The sequence below is a fragment of the Symphalangus syndactylus genome, chromosome 17 (assembly GCF_028878055.3).
Source record: "Symphalangus syndactylus isolate Jambi chromosome 17, NHGRI_mSymSyn1-v2.1_pri, whole genome shotgun sequence".
NCBI classification, from domain to species: domain Eukaryota; kingdom Metazoa; phylum Chordata; class Mammalia; order Primates; family Hylobatidae; genus Symphalangus; species Symphalangus syndactylus.
The window spans coordinates 52,843,234-52,858,453 of NC_072439.2; the positions used below are offsets into that span (position 1 = coordinate 52,843,234).

The following is a 15,220-nucleotide window of genomic DNA, read 5'->3' on the forward strand; positions in this document are numbered from 1 at the left end:
AACTTTCGCTGATTATTTCATCTGCTTCTGTATTATTGAACTGTTTATAACCTGAATGTATTAATTGCAGAAAAAAAGGCAGCAGCCTTTACCAGCCACCTGGTCTCCCAGCTCAGAAACCAGGGAAGTAGACACACCATTTCTTTTTTCTTCACTCCTCATGCCTGATCAGTAATTGGGCTCTGTGAGTTTTCTTCCTAAATATCTCTCTAATGCGTCTCTGTTCCCCATCTTCACAGCTGTGCCTCAGCTCAGGCACTCAGGAGCACTCCTCTGACTAACAAAAAGAGCCTCTGAACCTGACTCCCTGCAACTCCACCCATCTCCCATCAGCTTCTGAGAGGCATCACCACCACCACCTCCCCTTACTCCCCCACCTTCCCCACTGCAACTCCTACTCTGACCCAGAGCAAACCTGACCTGGTCACTGCCATGCTGAAAATCCCCCACCCAGATACTGACAACTGGGGAGGCTATACATGTGTTGGGAAGGAGGGTAGGTGGGGAATCTCTGTACTTTCCTCTGAGTTTTGCGGTGAACCTAAAATTGCTCTTAAAAAATAAAGTCTATTAAGAAAAATACCCCACCTAGCACTCCTACCCAGCTCTAACCTCTTCTCTACAGACTTTAAAAAATTTGATTTGTTCATAATTGCAAATCTGACCAAGAACACCCAAGACCCATAGAAAGCATCATTCCTCAGTCTGGCATAAAAAATCCTCATGATCAAAACTGTCCATCTTCCTAGCTTCACCTTCTCATACCCCTGTGTCCTCATCTGTGTAGTTTCTTCCCAGATTTACCCGTCCCTGCTTTGGTTTCCTTTGAAAGCTTTTGCTCTTTCTTCTCTTTGAAGTCTTCCTGGCACCTCTAGACAGATGATTCCACCCTTTCTAAATGGCTGATTAGCCCATTATCATGCATTACGGTAATGATTTAACTCCTTTCCTCCTACACTATTGTTTTTTGAGAACAAAGAGCTTTATTTATTTTGCCTATATATTTATAGAGGCATACCTTGGAGATATTGCAAGTTTGATTCCAGAACACCACAATAAAGCAAATATCACAATACAGCAGGTCACACAAATTTTTTGGCTTCCCAGTGCATATAACAGTTATGTTTATGCTATATTGTAGTCTATAAAGTATGCAATAGCATTATGTCTAAAAAAAGTTCAAACCATAAATAAAAACACTTTATTGCTAAAAAAAAAATGGTAACAATCATTACAGCCTTCAGCAAGTCATAATCTTTTTGCTGGTAGCGGCGCTTGCTTCAATGTTGATGGCTGCTGATTGATCAGGGTGGTGTTGCTGAAGGTGGGGTGGCTGCGGCAATTTCTTAAAATAAGACAGTAATGAAATTTGCCACATCAGTTGACTCTTCCTTTTACAAAAGATTTCTCTGTAGCATGCAATGTTGTTTGACAGCATTTTACTCTCCTTCAAAACTGCCATCAGTCCTCTCAAATCCAGCCACTGCTTTATGAACTAAGCTTATGGAATATTCTAAATCCTTTGTTGTCATTTCAACAGTGTTTGCAGCATCTTCATGAGGAGTAGATTCTGCCTCAAGAAACCACTTTCCTTGCGCATTCATAAGAAGCAACTACTCATCCCATCCTTAAAGTTTTATCAGGAGATTGCTGCAATTCAGCTGCATCTTCAGGCTCTACTTCTAATTCTAGCTTTCTTGCTGTTTTCATCACATCTGCAGTTATTTCCTCCATGAAAGTCTTAAACCTCTCAAAGTCATCCATGAGGTTGGGAATCAACTTCTTCCAAACTTCTATATTAATATTTTGACCTCCTCCCATGAATCATGAATGTTTTTAATGGAATCTAGAATGGCAATTCCTTTCCAGAAGGGTTTCAATTTTCTTTGCCCACATTCATCAGAGGAATCACTGTGGCAGCTATAGCCTTATGAAATATTTTTCTTAAATAGTATGACTTGAGAGTCAAAATTACTCCTTGATCTATGGGTGGCGGATTGGATACTGTGTTAGCAGGCATGAGAATATTCATCTCCTCTACATCTCTATCAGAGCTCTTGGATGACTAGGCCCATTACAAATGAGCAGTAGTATTTTGAAAGAAATCTTTTTTTCTGAGCAGTAGGTCTGAACAGTGGGCTTAAAATATTCAGTAAACCACGCAGTAAACAGATGTGCTGTCATCCTGGCTTTGTTGTTCCATTTATATAGCACAGGCAGACTGGATTTTGCATAATTCTTAAGGGCCTTAGGATTTTCAAAATGGTAAATGAGCACAAGCTTCAACTTAAAGTCACTGGCTACATTAGCCCTTTACAAAAGAGTCGGCCTGCCCTTGGAAGAAAAGCTTTTTTTTTTTTTTTTTTTAGATGGAGTCTCACTCTTGCTCAGGCTGGAGTGCAGTGTCATGATCTCACCTCACTGCAACCTCTGCCTCCCAGGTTCAAGTGATTCTCCTGCCTCAGCCTCCTTGAGTAGCTGGGATTACGGGCACATGCCACCATGCCCAGCTAATTTTTTGTTTTTTTAGTACAGATGGGGTTTCACCATGTTGGCCAGTCTTGTCTCAAGCTCCTGACCTCAAGTGGTTCACCTGCCTCAGCCTCCCAAAGTGTTGGGATTACAGGCGTGAGCTACCACCCCCGGCCTGCCCTTTGAAGCTTTGAAGCCAGGCCTTGACTTCTCCTCTCTAGCTATGAAAGCCCTACGTGGCATTTTTTTTTTCCAACAGAAGGCTGTTTCATTTTCACTAAAAATCTGTTATTTAGTGTAGTTACCTTCATCAATGATTGTAGCTAGATCTTCTGGATAACTTGCTGTAGCTTCCACATTAGCACTTCCTGCTTCACATTGTACTTTTATGTTCTGGAAATGGCTTCTTTCCTTAAACCTCATGAACCAGCCTCTGCTAGCTTTCAGCTTTTCTTCTGCAACTTCCTCACCTCTCTCAGCTTCTATAGAATTAAATAGAGTTAGGATTTTGCTCTGGATTAGGTTTTGGCTTAAAGGGAATGTTGTGGCTGGTTTGATCTTCTATCAAGACCACTAAACAGCAATAAGGCTGTTTCACTTTCTTATCATTTGTGTGTGAGCACACGTTGTTGGAAAAATGGCACCAGTAGGCTTTCTCAAGGCAAGGTTGCCACAAACCTTCAATTTGTAAACAATGAAATATCAGTGAAGCACAACAAAGCAAAGCACAATAAAATGAGGCATGCCTGTATTTTTTTTAATGTAGGCAGCCCCAACATTTTCCATATGTAGTGAAAGAACATTCTCTATGTTCATGAATGCTTATGACAAATGAATGATAGAACGAATGAATAAATGAATGCAAAGAGCTCAGACTGGAAAGTAGCAGATATGTGATCTATTTTTATTTCTGATACTCTGACTGGTTCTCTTTTTTCTCTCATCTTAATTGAACACTGGACATTCCAGTTGGCTCTTAAATTATATAAGTTAAATATAATAAATTTTCAGCCAATGATTTCATTAGATACCTGGCTGTAACTCCTAAGACCTATGAAGAGCCCTAGAAGCCAGCTCCACCTTGGTTCCTCTAATAGTTTTTTTTGCTCCATCGTTTTCTTCAACTTAGCATCTGTGTCACCTTGAACAATTTGCTTAACTTCTCTACACCTTAATTTCTTCAGCTGCAACATGTGATTCATGATGTGGCTACTTCATAGAGTAGCAGTGAGGATTCGATCAGATAATGTATGTAAAGTGCTTAAAACAATGCCTACGATACTAAACACATAATAAATGTTTAATAAATATTGATGATGGTGATGATGTTTCCTTGATGTTTTTTAGGGCACTTTTCTGCATAGGAGGAAAGTAAACTCTGAGGCTTCCCGTATTCTCTAATGATTAATAAAGTACTGTATCATTGGGTCATATAGAGCTATATAGGCGTGGACAAATTCATTTGTTTGCAATGAATTAGACTTCAAGGACTGTGCAATGAACTAAGGCAATTTAAAGGATACTTTGCACCCTTTGGAAATGTAGATATTTTAACAAATAGGAACATATGAGTCATATAAACCTTAGAGTGAACGAATTAACTAGTTCTTTTCCTCAAAGCAGTGTTGATGGGAGCAAAAGAGTTGGTGCTAAGAGCCTGAGGGGTGGTGGAAGAGGAAGGAAGAGTAATCTGCAAGACTGTCAAGTGTGAAGGGTGTGGGGACTGCAGCAATTCTTGCAAGGTCAGCAGAGTGGGCCAACTTTTTCAGTTGCTGGCTGACCTCAGCCAGGGATTAGGTTCTGTTCAAGGGCAGCATTGCTGCAATATCAAGGGGCCATGCTCTGGTTGCTGAAAGCTCATGCCCAGGACTGCTAGCCTGGGTTCTGGCTGTCTGACCATTTACTCTTATTTTCTTTTTATATCTGTCATATTTTCTCAGTTAGCTAGGATTTTTGGTTGCAAGTAACAGAAACGCCAACCTAAACTGACTTAGGCATGAAGGGAATTGTTCGTGCTTACATAACTGAAAAGATTGGGGGTAGTGCTGGTGTCAGGGTTCAAAAGAAGCCATCCAGGTTCAGTATTACTCCACCTTTTCTCAGCCTTTCACTGTGTTCATCTCTACCTCAAACTTCATGGCTTGATGGTGACAGTAGCTTCAGACTCTTCATCCCCTCAGGTTCAAGGCACAGAGAAAGAGAGTCTGCCTTTGCTTCAGATATCTGAAGAAAAAGCTTCCTTGTGTCCCAGTGGCTCTGAAGGAGCCATGTGCCTGTCTCTGAAGAAATTACTGTGGCCAAGGGAAACACAAGCTCTGATGAGCCATTCCTCAGTCTCAGGCCACCCTCGGTACAGAGGCTGGAGGCAATTCTATCAGAGCTACTTGGGCAGCAGATGGGGAAAGATTAGCTCTACAAACAGGAATCAGAGCTGGTTATCAGAAGTAGAATGAATGCTGGGGAGTATTTTTTTTTTTTGGTCCATTACCTCTTCTAGTATTTGTGTCTTTTTGATTCTGAAAACCCACCCTTGATGTTTCCATCCCCTCACCAACTGTGGCTATCAAAAGAGTTAACCCCTGATGCTCAAGTTTATCCTCTCCAGCCCTGTCGAGAATCAATGAACACTTAGTCACCAGTATCAGAAACTTTCTTGTATGCTCTAGGCCCAATGGTTTGAGACAATGACCAGGTCTAGTAAAAGCATTCTATTGAAGCCTACCTTCATAGCTTTCACTTTGGGGCCTAAGGTGCCTTCCTGATTTTCACTGCTCCAGCTTTTCTGGGATGAGGGAAATGAATCCCTAACCCAGTAATTCTCAAGCCTGGATTCAAATTAGAATCACTTGAAAAGCTTTTTAAAAATTCTCATTCCTCTAAGATCAGAAATAAGAAAATTTTAAAAATTCTCATGCCTCTAAGATCAGGATCAGGATCAAGGCAAGCACAGCTGCTCTTACTCCTTCTATTTAACATAGTACTGAAGTCCAAGCCAGAGCAATTGGACAAGAAAAAGATAGAAAGGTCATCCAAATAGGAAAGAAAGAAGTAAAATTATCTGTTCACAGATGACACGATTTCATATATAAAAACCCTAAAAATTCCATTCACACACAAAAAGGTCTGTTAGAACGAATAAATGAATTCAGCTAAGTTGCAGGATACAAAATCAGCATGGAAAAAATTGACTACATTTCTGTACACCAACAATGTATAATCTGAAAAGAAAATTAAGAAAACAATTCTATTTATAATGAAATCAAAAAGAATAAAAATTCTCAGCAATAAACCTAACCAAAGACATGAAAGACTTGTATACTAAAAACAAATCATTGCTGAAATAAATTAAAGAAGATACAAATAAATGAAAAGACATCTCATGTTCATAGACTGGAGGACTTAATATTGTTAAGATGTCCATATTACTCAAAGCTATCTACAAATTCAATGCAATTCCTATCAAAATTCCCATAGCATTTTTTGCAGAAACAGAAAAATTCATCTGAAAATTCATATGGCATCTCCAGAGGCCCCAAATTTTGAAAAGAAACAAAATTAGTGGAATCACACTCTAAAGGACACACACTTTGTAATATGCTATTTCAAAACATATCACAAAGTTACAGTACTCAAAACAATGTGAAATTGGCATAAAAACAGACGTGTAGACCAATGGAATAGAATAGAGAGCTCAGAAATTAACCCTTGCATATCTAGGCAAAAGATGTCCAACAAGGGTGCATACCAATGTTCATAGCGGCACCACTATTCACTGTAGCCAAAAGATGGAAGCAACCTAACTGTCCACTGACAGGTAAACGGATAAACAAAATGTGGTATATACATACAATGGAATATCACTCAGCTTTTAAAAGGAAGGAAATTCTGTCACATGCTACAGTATGGATGAACCTTGAGGATATTATGCTAAGTGAAATAAGCCAGTGACAAAAAAGACAAATACTATACAATTCCACTTATACGAATATCTAAAGTAGTCAAATTTATAGAAATAGAAAGTAGAATGGTGCTTACCACGGGCTGAAAGGAGGGGGAAATGAGGAATTGTGGTTTAATGGGTACAGAGTTTCAGGTTTGCAAGATGAAAAAGTTCTGGAAATTTGTTTCATGACCATGTGAATATATTTAACACTACTGAATTGTGCAATTAAAAATAGGGAAGATGGTAAGTTTTCTGGGGGGTATGTTTTTACCACACAAAAAAATACACATCCTGAGCCCAACACCAGATCAATTAAATCAGATGGAGTGGGGCTAGGGCTTCAATATTATTAAAAGCTTTCTGAATTATTTTATGGTAAAGTCAGCGTTGCAAGTGACTGCCTTAATCACTTAATCATGAATTGAATTTATCGACCCAACTCTTCTTCCTTGGCTGATTACGGCAAGGGGTAGGCCCTTACCCTTTTGCACAGAGTAGAAAGTAGTCCGTTTATTGAACACCTTCATTGAGAGCTGGATTGGGGTTCAGATTCTATATGGGTCACCAAATCAACCCAAATAGGTTAGAAGCAGGACATCAGTTCGCTCAGATTTCCATACACACCTTTTGTATAATTTCTGGGCAGGCAAAAAAGAGGAGATCCCTAGTGTTGCTCAGGGTGAGGTCCCAGACACAGCGAGACCCTTCCTAAGGGATTGTTAGGAGAAAAAAGATGGCTGGCAGGGAGGAAAGAGAGAGACACTAGTAGCCCAGGGTGCTGCCAAGGAATGGAAAGCCACAATGGGCAGCTGGAGGAAAGTGGCCACCTGAGACAAGATGGGTGGGGTAAGGACAGAGAGAAAAGTTCCAGAAGCCCGAAATGGAGAGCTGAAGGGAAAAGGGGAAACAATAACATTGTTTTTTTTTCTAGAACTGGGCCTATTTAATTTGTTTTAAAATAAATCTGCTGTGGTAGGGAAAGCATCATTCCTTATTGGGGAGAGAATGCGGAGCAGATAGTGAAGTTTTCATGCAGGGAAGAATAATCGATATTCAAAATCTTACTTCTCAATACACAGATGGATTGAATTCAGGCTTCAGCATAATTTAATTAAATGGACTATTGTTTCTCTCTCACTAGTTTTAGTGAGAGCATGGCAAATATGAGGAGAGGAGGATTAGGTTCTAATTGAAGCAGATCTATCTGCCTCAAAGCCAAGAAGTACTGTATAAACAGACTGAGAAGACTTTTATTTAAATTTCATATTCAAAAGGGTGTGGGTGCACAGATGGGTACACGTTACCTCCTTGGTTTCCAGTTTTAGAAGCAGGGGAAAAAAACGTTGGGTGAGTTCAAAATTTTTTTTTAATTACAGCTGGGTTTCTTCATAAAGCATATTAGCTGGGTGGTATTGAAAGGGTAGTATGTAATTTGTGCTTCTGCAATGCTTTCTTCCAGAAAATGTGTTTAGATTTTATTTTCTTTTATAATGAAAACCAATTATTTAAATGCCTGTTATGAAGTAGCAGGTCAGGAATTTTAAATGCACTAAGATAATTCCTACAATAACACTATTATTCCCATTTTTACGGTTGATGAAACTGAGGCTCATAGAAATTTTATGCATTTTTCAAGGTCACTTAGCTAATAAATAGCACAGCTGGAATTCAAAGCCAGTTATTTATGGTCCCCAAACCAATATTCTTTTTATTAGGTATTTCAGTTTTTGAAGGAGATGAAGCCAAGGTGTATAATTCCTTTGTTTCTATTTTCACAGAGTTCAAATTAAATAGCAAATATAAGTCTTATTCTTCAAACTCTGTAAACAAAATTAATTTCTTTAATTTTCATAAATCAATTTAATGATAATTTCAGGCCGCCACCCTGCTAAATAGTCTACTAATTGCTGAAATGCCCCACTGTCTCAGCCCAAGTGTTTCCTTGAAGTCTGCAGTCAGCTATTTCCACACTATGTTTTATCTTTGGTCATCCTTGGCATGCCATGGCGCCGCCCTTGGGCCCAGCCACTGAGGTCTGTTCCAGTCCCTGGGACGTCATCTTGAGAAAAGTCTTGTTTGATCACACCGCCCCAGAAGTACTCCTCTCTCACCTCAAATTCTGATCCCAATAATAAGTTTAGGCTTTTGAAAGTAAAAGACAGGGATGGGTGCGGCAGCTAACGCCTGCAATCCCAGCACTTTGGGAGGCCAAGGTGGGTGGATCATTTGAGGTCAGGAGTTTGAGACCAGCCTGACCAATATGGTGAAACCCCATCTCTACTAAAAATACAAAAATTAGCTGGGCATGGTGGCGGACACTTGTAATCTCAGCTACTTGGGAAGCTGCAGCAGGAGAATTGCTTGAACCTGGGGGGGCGGAGATTGCAGTGAGCCAATATCGTGCCACTTCACTCCATCCTGGGCAATAGAGCGAGACTCAGTCTCAAAACAAAACAAAACAAAACAAAAAACAAAAAAAAAGAAAAGCCAGGAAGAGGATAACAATAGCACCTACTTCAAAGGGTTGCTGTGAAGATTAAATGAGTTAATACCTATAAAATGCTTAGCACAATGCCAGATATAGTACATGCTAGTAAATATTCGCTATTATTACATTACTTTAGAATATACTTACATATATCTTTTTCTCAATTTTACAAAATACATGATAAAATGTAGAATTTGTGAAGATTTGCATATAAGTGGTGCTGATATTGGTATATGCCCTCCAGGCACAGAAATTCTACTCTTCTACTTCACACAATTCTCATCAAAGAAGGAGAAAAAAGCACAGTGCTGTTACAATTGTATGCACTGAATTTTACAGTATATTTTTGCCAAGAAAAAAACTTCCATATTGTCTAGTTATCAATGAGAATTCCACCCTCCCCTTACAATTTTACACGTACTATGATTAGAAGAATTCCACAGAGGCTAGCTTCTGACTCGAGTTTTTCAAATCTCGTGTCTCCTCCGTAGCCGTATGTCCAGTATTACGTGCTGTATCTCACTTTCGTACCCCGATCCCTGGCCGTGAAGCTTGGTTCCATGACGAATCAGCACAGTAGATAGAAGGAGTATTCCTGGACACCGTTTCTACACTGGTGTGATTGAAAACCACCTAAAAATCTCTTACTAAACCCAACTTAAGTGTAATCCCACCTCAACATCCCATTAGCCATATCCAAAAAATTCCCACACTCTGCCACCTGATGGGAAGGGAAACATAACAGCAGCAAAGTCTGATTGGAAAGAGATAGTAACTTTAATTAATTAAGGTAAACATATCTTACATTTGCAAAATTTCCATAAGCACGTGTAAATTTATGGCTAGGGTCCCTCTGAGGTCCCTAAAAGGTATCTGTGCAATAGAGGCGCCTGAAGCTTCAACTTAGTTGATTTCACAGTAAATCGCATCACAAGTATTAAGTGGGATGATTCACGTAAAGGGCATAGGACTGTGCCTAGCACATCCAACAAATGTCAACCCTTGTCTGCAGTCGAGTACTAGTAGGGCTAGTAGGCATTATTTGTGTTGATTTTTGTCCACATGCCCTCTCCTCCTTGTCTGCCCATTCTTGGCCCTTCTGTAACCTGCTGTGCCTCAGGAAGCTGACCCCTGTGCTCTTTCTTACACAGACTTCCTTGCCCCTGGTGCTTTCCTGTGGCCAGTGAGAAGCATCAGCAAGAAACTGGTAGGTAGGAAGAAAGAGAGTTTGGGCTACTTATATTCGTTCCCCCCATCTCCATATGCTCTCCCTCCAATTTCCTCATGGTTCGGGCTCTGTCTGCACATAGCTGTAGCTCCTATTGGGTGAATTCTCTCCAAAGACTATAGATTGTGCTGGTTTTGATAACACAACTTCCGCCCTTTGCTCCCTTCAGGCCTTAAAGTAGAACAGGTTTCCTGCTGCTGTTAGTCCCTGGAGGCCTCACCATCCTTTGTTGGTTCCCTTAACCTGTCCATACCTTTGTAACTAGTCGATTAGTGAAATCCCTTTCAATAAGTTCTTTTGAGTGTGCTGTTTCCTGCAGAATCCCTGATTAATACATTGTTTGTTCTGACCCCAACTAGTATGCCCCATGGTCATCCTTTTTCTGTCTCCTGATATCCTGAGATAAAAGGTGTTGCCTATTTTCTCCTTCTCAGAGTAAGTCATGAAAAATGTGTACATAAAGTCATTTTCCCCTCCAGTAGTATGGCCATAAACTGTATGAAATCCATGTGTGACTTAGAGGAGAGCTCTGCTTGTTGATCTAACTGTTAATTTCCCCTGGGCGTAACATGTCCCTCGGAGTGCTTAGCCTGTCTTTAAAATTTTTACGTTTCCATATGTGTTTATGTAACCACTTAGTTCTGTCCTATGTCGCTCTAGGCATATTTGCTACACTCAATGGAAGTTGAATTGTCCTGTCATATTACATAAGATGAAAATCTGACTCCATTCAACTGCCAGAGCAATAGCCAGAGAAGACATTAAGCAAGAACTGATTTTTGGCCTGGAGATCCTTTTCCATTCATGAGTCCTCTAGGGTTTCTCCAAAGCTGCACAGATGGTCATTCTTCAAAAGAAATACAGTTTTTTCTCCCCTTAGGAAATACTTAATCTGGACATTAGAACTGTTTCTGAGAGTGGGGAGGAACGCAGGAAAAACTCACCAGCACAATGTTTATTTTTAATAAGAGAAAGGGAAAGGAATGTGCAGATAGAGAACATTCTTATGTTTTCTTCTTCATACAGCTGCAGGTGAGATCTCCAGAGACTCTGACTTTAGAAGTGCACCAGGCCAGGAATCTCTGTAGCAATACTGCCTGTGAAGAGCATAGCTCAGGGCTTGTTTGATCTGATAGTCATGGCCACCCATGAAGGACTTGTATTTGCCGAGTATTCCAAAAAATCTCACATCTGACTCTATCCTAGGCTGAACTGTTAATCTGTTCTTCCATCCCTTCAATCAGTATTTGTTGAGTGCCCATAATGGAGGAGGCCTTGTTTGAAGTGCTAAAGATACAGTTGTGAATATGACAAAGTCCTCGCCCTCATGAGCTTACATTCTAGTGGTAGAGGCAGAAAATAAACAAGTAGCTTGCGAACATGGCGCTGCGAGTGGTGCGGAGCGTGCGGTCCCTGCTCTGCACCCTGCGCGCGGTCCCGTCACCCCCCGCGCCCTGCCCGCCGAGGCCCTGGCAGCTGGGGGTGGGCGCCATCCGTACGCTGTGCACTGGACCCGCTCTCCTCTCGGTGCGTAAATTCACAGAGAAACATGAATGGGTAACAACAGAAAATGGCATTGCAACAGTGGGAATCAGCAATTTTGCACAGGAAGCATTGGGAGATGTTGTTTACTGTAGTCTGCCTGAAGCTGGGACAAAATTGAACAAATAAGATGAGTTTGGTGCTTTGGAAAGTGTGAAAGCTGCTAGTGAACTCTATTCTCCTTTATCAGGAGAAGTAACTGAAATGAATGAAGCTCTTGCAGAAAATCCAGGACTTGTAAACAAATCTTGTTATGAAGATGGTTGGCTGATCAAGATGACACTGAGTAACCCTTCAGAACTAGATGAACTTAGGAGTGAAGAAGCATATGAGAAATACATAAAATCTATTGAGGAGTGAAAATGGAACTCCTAAATAAACTAGTATGAAATAATGCATCCCAGCAGAGTTGTCTTAAATTAGTGGTGGACAGAAGACTTAGAATAGCAACTTTTAGCGTTATCGACGGGGAAAAAAAAACTACTGTTAACATTGCTAATGAAAGAAAATACCCTTTAACTTTCTAATGGTTATAGATAAATATAATAACGCATCTTTTTCACAATATCCTCTGATTTTTAGACTAGGCTGTAGTGTTCAGAATTCATGAAATTATCCGTGGTAAAAACTAGTTATAAAAATTACATAATTCAAAGATAACGGTTGTTATTCTTAAGCCTTATATAATATTGTAACTTGCATGTATCTATACCTGGATTTGGGATGAAATACTTAATGATCTTTCCATTGGAAATAACTGGAAGTGAAGAGGTTTTTGTTGCTTGTACAGTGTCAGATGAGGAACACCACTATCTTAATTTTGCAGTACACTGCATTTGCTGGTGCTATTTTTATACAGCGAAGCAACAGCTTTGCAGCAAAATAATAAAATACTTCTTCGTTAATCATGTTTTTTTGTTTTGATGTTAATATTTCATTTAGTGACTCTGCTAGTATTCGTGAAAGTGCTAACTTATGGAAAGTTACTTTTTAAAAGGAAATTTAAGCCAGAACAATGAAAAGCTACAAGAAAATGTTTCCTTTAGTCACAAATCTGGTTTTTCTTAAGCCAAGATCTGTCACCTTTAACATAATAAAAATAAATCACCAAAAAAAAAAAAAGAAAATAAACAAGTAGGTAATTAAATGCATATATACATATAATACCTTATAATTTTAATTAGTGGTAAGAGCTCTGAGGCAGTAATGCAAGGTAAATTTGTTGTAATCAATCAATATCTTATTAATGTTGGTATGCAGAAAAGAATGAACAATAGCAGGCCTGAGGCTGCAATGCTTAGACTGGCTGCTTGCAATGTTGACCCTTGGCTGGTATCTGGAAACTTGAATAGTAAACAGTTCCCTAGACCGACACAAAACTTTCCATAAGCGATAAGAATGGTTCACTGTAACTAAACTGTCTATGCAAACAATATGGTTTCTGTCAAACACCTGCTTTCCTTCTAGGAGTCTGAAATTCAGTATGTGCTGGGCAGAAGGTGCCAGTGTGACCAGCTACCAGCAAAACTTGGGTGCTGAATCATTAATGAGCCTCCATGGTAGACAGTATTTTCACATGTGTTGTCACAATTCATGGCAGGAAGAATTCAACATGTCTTGTGTGAGTCTGCTGGGAAAAGACTCTTGGAAGCGTGTGCCTCGTTTCCTCCTGACTTCACCTTGTGTGCCTTTTTCCTTTGCTGACTTTTCTTTGTATCATTTCACTGCAATGAGTCACAGGCGTGTGACTATTAGCTGAGTCCTGTGAGTCCTTCTAGTGAACACCAAACCTGGGATGGTCTTGGGGACCCATGACACAGTTTGGGACTCTAGGACTTCTACAATCAAAGGAATTAAGGAGGCAATCCAGTTGGCAGATGGTGGTGGGGTGGCTTAGAGTACTACACAAAAACTGGGGTGGGTCTCAATGAAGCTGCCATTTAAACAACAACAACAACAAGAACAAAAGACAAAACAAAAAACCCCTGGAGGAACACCTGGGGGATATTTAGGGGGCGATAACAGCCCCCAGCTAAGGAACATGCTGATGTCAGCATAACCGAAAACCTCGTGGCCACGCCCGTGTTCTCAGTGTCCTTGTCAGTGTGCTCCTTGAGGAAGGGGAGTGTGTTGCAAGGTCTTGGTACTTTCATACTCAGAGAAGGTTATTTTGTCGAATGATGATTTAAATGAAACTTTGTTTACATATTTTTTCTTAATTTTCAAGAACACAGCATAGGTGGGGGGCCCATGATCACTGGTTGAAGAAAGTTTTAAACCTCTCAGTTTGTTTTCCCTTTTGTTTTGTCAGCAAAGTCTTGATGCTAGGCCTAGTCTTTCACATGAAGGTTAAATCATTTTAAAAAGAAGGAATAAGGCCAGGCGCAGTGGCTCACACCTGTAATCCCAGCACTTTGGGAGGCCGAGATGGGCAGATCAAAAGGTCACGAGATTGAGACCATCTTGGCCAACATGGTGAAACCCTGTCTCTACTAAAAACACAAAAATTGGCCAGGCATGGTGGCGCATGCCTGTAGTCCCAGCTACTCAGGAGGCTGAGGCAGAAGAATCGCTTGAACCTGGGAGACGGAGGTTGCAGTGAGCTGAGATCGTACCACTGCACTCCAGCCTGGGTGACAGAGAGAGACTCTGTCTCAAAACAAAAAAAAAGAAAAAAAAAAGAAGAAGAAGAAGAAGAAAGAATAAGAATTCTTGTGGCTTCTGTTGGATACCACTTTTCATTTAATTGGCATAGATTCTTTAAAATAAAGGGCCTGGACTTTCAGCAGCATGTTGGAGGAAAGGAGTGAATATGTGTGTCCCCCAACAGAGAGAAATAGGTGGGACCCCAGACCTAGCTCTCAAGGCAGATGGAGGGGAGGCCTCTGATTCCCAGCCAGGATTCTCAGTTCCTTCTCTTTCTCACTTTATTCCTCACTTTTTTTCTTTTTTCATGGTTCCTTCTCTTTCTGTCTCTGTACTTGCAAATCTCTCCCTCCCTCTTCTTTCTGTCCTCTCTTATTTTCTCCCAGTCTTTTCTACATAGTAGTATTTTTTCTTTTTGTTCACCCTGGCTTCTACCCCACCCCAGTCTTATCTCTTAATTCTTACTGTTGTCTCTTCTCTGACTTTCTTGATAGGACCTTCTCAATTCAAGGCTGGGATAGGCTTTGGACTCTACCTCTGCCTTATGCTGTGGACTGCCTGAGGCATGACTAACTTATCCTGGACCAGAATTAGCACTTTTAGTCAGCTGAAACCTAGAAAACTGCTGAGAGCTACTTGACCAAGTATCATTTTCCTCCTGCTGCTAAAACTTGAGGAATGTACAAAAGATGACACCAAGAGTTAAGCTAAGGTCTCTAACACGCTAACACATTTAAGGTTATGGTAGACACAACCTTAAAGGGTGGAGAACACTGATGCATGCTTTTCCACTATGTATTTTTAGCCATTATATTTGCCAGCCATAATGAGAGTATTGCCATGTGCTATAATATATGCTACATACCTGAGTATGTTTCTCAGGTATATGGAGCTAGAGAAA

General features: G+C 40.3%; 1 pseudogene; it reads left to right on the forward strand.

The window, feature by feature from the left end:
• Positions 1-11,511: 11,511 nt before the first annotated feature.
• Positions 11,512-12,581, forward strand: LOC129465454 (glycine cleavage system H protein, mitochondrial-like; annotated as a pseudogene).
• The last annotated feature ends 2,639 nt before the right edge of the window (positions 12,582-15,220 follow it).